Source organism: Chelonia mydas, chromosome 4 (genome assembly GCF_015237465.2).
Source record: "Chelonia mydas isolate rCheMyd1 chromosome 4, rCheMyd1.pri.v2, whole genome shotgun sequence".
Classification (NCBI taxonomy): domain Eukaryota; kingdom Metazoa; phylum Chordata; order Testudines; family Cheloniidae; genus Chelonia; species Chelonia mydas.
Window position 1 is genome coordinate 121,986,475 of NC_057852.1, and position 6,000 is coordinate 121,992,474.

A 6,000-nucleotide genomic window follows, 5' to 3' on the forward strand; every position below is an offset into this window, starting at 1 on the left:
TTAATTTAAATTAGAATTAATTTTATTCATTAATTCTATAAGAATAATCACGTGTTGACCTCCTTTGGCTGGACTGTCAAAAACAGAAGATGATTTCTCACATTTTCTGGATAGAAATGAGGAAATGTTACTGACCAAAATCATTCCGTCGATAAAACCACTGATGTCATGTTAGCAGATTACAGCCACATAGCCACTAGGTTTTTTTCCTTTAATATAGATACAAAAAATAGGTTAAAGTAACACCAAGGGACTGACATAAGCCTGGACAACCAAGGCAATTCACAGTCAATGTGGAAAGTCTATCCTTAACTCATCTGTTGTAGCTACTGTAGTTTTTGTAACTTGTACAGTATTTAATAATCTCTCACTGCACAATGCAGCCACTTTGGTGACTTATTAGAATCATAGAATATCAGGGTTGGAAGGGACCTCAGAAGGTCATCTAGTCCAACCCCCTGCTCGAAGCAGGACCAAGTCCCAGTTAAATCATCCCAGCCAGGGCTTTGTCAAGCCTGACCTTAAAAACCTCTAAGGATGGAGATTCTACCACCTCCCTAGGTAACGCATTCCAGTGTTTCACCACCCTCTTAGTGAAAAAGTTTTTCCTAATATCCAATCTAAACCTCCCCCACTGCAACTTGAGACCATTACTCCTTGTTCTGTCATCTGCTACCATTGAGAACAGTCTAGAGCCATCCTCTTTGGAACCCCCTTTCAGGTAGTTGAAAGCAGCTATCAAATCCCCCCTCATTCTTCTCTTCTGTAGACTAAACAATCCCAGCTCCCTCAGCCTCTCCTCATAAGTCATGTGTTCTAGACCCCTAATAATTTTTGTTGCCCTTCGCTGGACTCTCTCCAATTTATCCACATCCTTCTTGTAGTGTGGGGCCCAAAACTGGACACAGTACTCCAGATGAGGCCTCACCAGTGTCGAATAGAGGGGAACGATCACGTCCCTCGATCTGCTCGCTATGCCCCTACTTATACATCCCAAAATGCCATTGGCCTTTTTGGCAACAAGGGCACACTGCTGACTCATATCCAGCTTGTCGTCCACTGTCACCCCTAGGTCCTTTTCCGCAGAACTGCTGCCTAGCCATTCGGTCCCTAGTCTGTAGCGGTGCATTGGATTCTTCCGTCCTAAGTGCAGGACCCTGCACTTATCCTTATTGAACCTCATCAGATTTCTTTTGGCCCAATCCTCCAATTTGTCTAGGTCCTTCTGTATCCTATCCCTCCCCTCCAGCGTATCTACCACTCCTCCCAGTTTAGTATCATCCGCAAATTTGCTGAGAGTGCAATCCACACCATTCTCCAGATCATTTATGAAGATATTGAACAAAACCGGCCCCAGGACCGACCCCTGGGGCACTCCACTTGACACCGGCTGCCAACTAGACATGGAGCCATTGATCACTACCCGTTGAGCCCGACAATCTAGCCAACTTTCTACCCACCTTATAGTGCATTCATCCAGCCCATACTTCCTTAACTTGCTGACAAGAATACTGTGGGAGACGGTGTCAAAAGCTTTGCTAAAGTCAAGAAACAATACATCCACTGCTTTCCCTTCATCCACAGAACCAGTAATCTCATCATAAAAGGCGATTAGATTAGTCAGGCATGACCTTCCCTTGGTGAATCCATGCTGGCTGTTCCTGATCACTTTCCTCTCATGCAAGTGCTTCAGGATTGATTCTTTGAGGACCTGCTCCATGATTTTTCCAGGGACTGAGGTGAGGCTGACTGGCCTGTAGTTCCCAGGATCCTCCTTCTTCCCTTTTTTAAAGATTGGCACTACATTAGCCTTTTTCCAGTCATCTGGGACTTCCCCCGTTCGCCATGAGTCTTCAAAGATAATGGCCAATGGCTCTGCAATCACAGCCGCCAATTCCTTCAGCACTCTCGGATGCAACTCGTCCGGCCCCATGGACTTGTGCACGTCCAGCTTTTCTAAATAGTCCCTAACCACCTCTATCTCCACAGAGGGCTGGCCATCTCTTCCCCATTTTGTGATGCCCAGCGCAGCAGTCTGGGAGCTGACCTTGTTAGTGAAGACAGAGGCAAAAAAAGCATTGAGTACATTAGCTTTTTCCACATCCTCTGTCACTAGGTTGCCTCCCTCATTCAGTAAGGGGCCCACACTTTCCTTGGCTTTCTTCTTGTTGCCAACATACCTGAAGAAACCCTTCTTGTTACTCTTGACATCTCTTGCTAGCTGCAGCTCCAGGTGCGATTTGGCCCTCCTGATATCATTCCTACATGCCCGAGCAATATTTTTATACTCTTCCCTGGTCATATGTCCAACCTTCCACTTCTTGTAAGCTTCTTTTTTATGTTTAAGATCCGCTAGGATTTCATCGTTAAGCCAAGCTGGTCGCCTGCCATATTTACTATTCTTTCGACTCATCGGGATGGTTTGTCCCTGTAACCTCAACTTACTGATTACTTCAACTGTTATAGGTAAATTGTTTCTAGTTTACTGTGTGACCACCAGGGCCGGCTCCAGGCACCAGAGTTCTAAGCAGGTGCTTGGGGCAGGAGTTAGAAAGGGGCGGCAGTTCCTCCGGCCGCGGTGGCAGCTTCTTCCTTTTGCCGTCCACAGAGGCAGTTTTTTTCACTGCTTGGGCAGCAAAAACTGTAGAGCCAGCCCTGGTGACCAGACAGCCAACAATCTGTGGCCAGTTTTGACAAATTCTTTCAGGACTTTCCTCTTCCCCTACCAGCTACAGCAGTCTGTACCAGTGGTCCAAGCTACCAAGTGTCAGGAATTTTGTCTCTTGCTCATGTGTCTAATAGCCCTGGCACACCTCCACACAGCTCTGCTAGTATGTCATGCATCTTGCAGGGATTCTTCCTGCAGTTTCTCTTCCTGGGGGATGCTATGGCAAAGGAATTACAGGCAGCCAACCTGCCTCTCTCACTGCTCTCCGTGCTGGATCTAAGGGCATGATGGGAGTAGTGACAGCCCAAGTGCCCAGCAGAAAGAGAGATGAAGGGGTCAGAGGCTGAAAACCTAGGACAACATGTAAGACAGAAGCTGAAATGGGACAGGGCAGAAAGAGGAAGGAATAATGGGGATTGGGGGGGGGGCACTGCTCCAAGATCCTGTAACAAACGTCCAAGTTTACCTTACCACCACCCCTCTTTTCCAAACAAGCCTTCCACCCCATGCTGCCCCATGTTTCCTCTAAATACCTGCTTCCCTCTTCCCCTGTGCCCCAACCCCCCAGTTTAAAACAGAGTAACTCCAGATTTACACCAGTGAAACAAAGAGTAGAATCTGGCCCATTAATTAATAGCATCTATTCTGTGGGGGTGTTAAGCTTTTCTGACTTCTGGTTCTGTCTTTATGTCCTCACTCAGCCTCAGGCCCCGTCACTTGGGCTGCTGACAGTAAATCCCCCACTCATTTTCTAGCTCCTTTGCCTTGTTTGGGGCGGGGGGAACCGGGGGGGGGGGGGGGGAAGTGTGTTTGAATGTGGTTTGTGGAAGATGCAGGCCTGACAGCCCAGGGAAATGAAGTTCTCTGTTTATCCAGAGAGCAGGTGTCATATGGGCAACAGTTCAGCAGGCATCCACCCATTGACCTGCCAACACACCCCAAAATCTTGATGTGGAAAAGCCACTTGACTTGTAGGTGCGAGAGAATAGTTTAGTCTCTGTTCCTAGTCAAGTCCATGTTTCCTCTGCTAAGGCTGCCAGAAGTGCCAGTTTCAGAGGAGACTATAAAGCCTATGGAGAACCAAAGGGTGATCCCAAACACATTTCACAATGGACATTCAACAGCTTCTCATGCGACAGCTTCCACTCATTGCAATGCATTGGGCTTTGCTACCCTTCTGGCTGGCTGGGTTTGAACCACTAATTCAGAAGTGAAAAATCCCCAGTTCACCTAATCAGCTAGCCTTTAAACCATATTAGCCTTACTCTTGTCTCCATTTTCCCTTTGAATTGGCATAGCAAAAACATACATTCCAACATCCCGTAACAGTAGCTAGGCAAAGGAACCTTCAGACAAGAAGTGAGGTGCCCCACGGCAACTGCTACAGTGCAGAGAGATTGCGAAATACAAAGAAAAATCCAAGAGTTAAGGGGCAAGAAACTCCCAGATTTCTTCTGTCCCAGTACATAGACTGGGAAAAGTCCCATTTCAGAGAGAATGTGAACAAAGGCCCAACCTGCAGAAAAACAATTGGAGTGAAAACAAAAAAGACCATTAATTTAAGACTCCACTACAACACAACTTCAATTTACACAGAACCTTTCATAGAAACTATAGCCCTGATCCTATGACCATTTAAGTCAATCAAATAATTATAAAGTCAATATATTCCCTCAAAGCCTTAGAGTTAAATCTAGTCAATGGAATTAAATAGGAGGAGGAGATAAAATGCAGAAAAGGAGAAAAGAATATTTCTGGTGTGATCTGAAAAGAGATTAAGGGCTGAATTTGGCCCTCCATAACAGTGCAAGTCTGCAGAACTGCGCATCAGAGACACTAGATTTATACCCATATAATGAAATAGCAGAGCTTGGCCTGAATAGACCAGAAGGCAAAGAGATACGTGGAAGCTGATCCAGACAGCAAAGGAGATGACTCTTGCGTTGGTGTTGTGCCATGTTTCTCATATTGTCACAATATACATAGTTTTGATCAGTATTTTGGTCAACAGTAGAATTATATAGATTATTGTTGTATTGGACTGGGATCATTTCTGTGTTCCTATATCTGCGTGAGAGAACAAAGCTTCAGAAAGATGGTCAATTCTAGTGGACTTGGCACAGGACTGGGAATCAAATGTCCTGAGTCCTAACCCTGACGCTGTATCAGTGAATATGGACAAGGTCACAAGCTAAATATTAATTCATTTTCCATACAATTAAATGGGGACAATACTGTATTAGGAGCAGAGTCAGGATTAGAACTCCAAACTCCCGAGCTCCTAATCCCATGCTCCGACTACCATTACTCTTCTCAGAGTGATGCTCTGAGGATTAGTTAGAATTTTTAAACCAGTGAAGCACTGTACAAACACGAGTATTATGTTAACCGTACCGAAAAGAAATTCAATTTGCTTTGTTAGAATTTGGCTTTTTGGAGTATCTGCTGTGTTCGTTATTTTACTACTCAAGGCAGAGAATCTTTTCTTGGGGATAATATGCAACCATAAAGACTACAGAAATTGACAGCATTATCTATTGGTGGACAAAATAGAGCTGACCACTGGGTGTAGCTGGGGGGTAGAACCACTTGTTGGTGACAAAGTAGAATTGAATAGAAAATAGGATACTTTGCATATTCCTACGTAAGGATATGATGGAAGACCATTAATCTTATGAGTGAATTATTTTTAGTTGATATGTTTGGAAATATGCAATTTGGTGTTATATTTTTAATGAATCTATATTTTGGATAAATGTGTTCATGTTCTAATGGAGTTATCAACGTACACAATCCTGGGGAAAAATAAGGGCCTACAGTGTAAGAAAAATATGATTATCTTTAATTTGTTAGTTTTCTTGCTGGCGTTAGGCTTAATTCTCTAAGGAGACATTGAAAAATAACCTGGGTCTGTAGGTTTGCTTAACTGGATTGTGGTGGTGGTGTTTTAATATAAAGCTCAGAGAAGACAGTCCTGCCTGAGATTATTTCTTTGGAATTCCCGAAAGACATGGCGAGACCAATTTGGCTGTTTTATAATGTTCCGTTCTTGAAATTAACGGCAGCCTCAAAATGGTCCCAACTAGTCTCTGAAATGTATAGTCCTGTAAAAACAAAATACCTACATACAACCATTCATCTCACCAATTTACTTAAAACATGTGTGTAACTTTAAGCACAAGTAGTCCTATTGATTTGAAGATGAAGGGCGGTAGGGGTAGGAGTATTGCCCAAACAATTTTTTCCCCCTTTTTCTTTTTTAAGGGCACCACCGTACAAGAGCAAATGAATTGCTGGCCTGAGCTGCACAGACACACTGGAAATACTAGGGG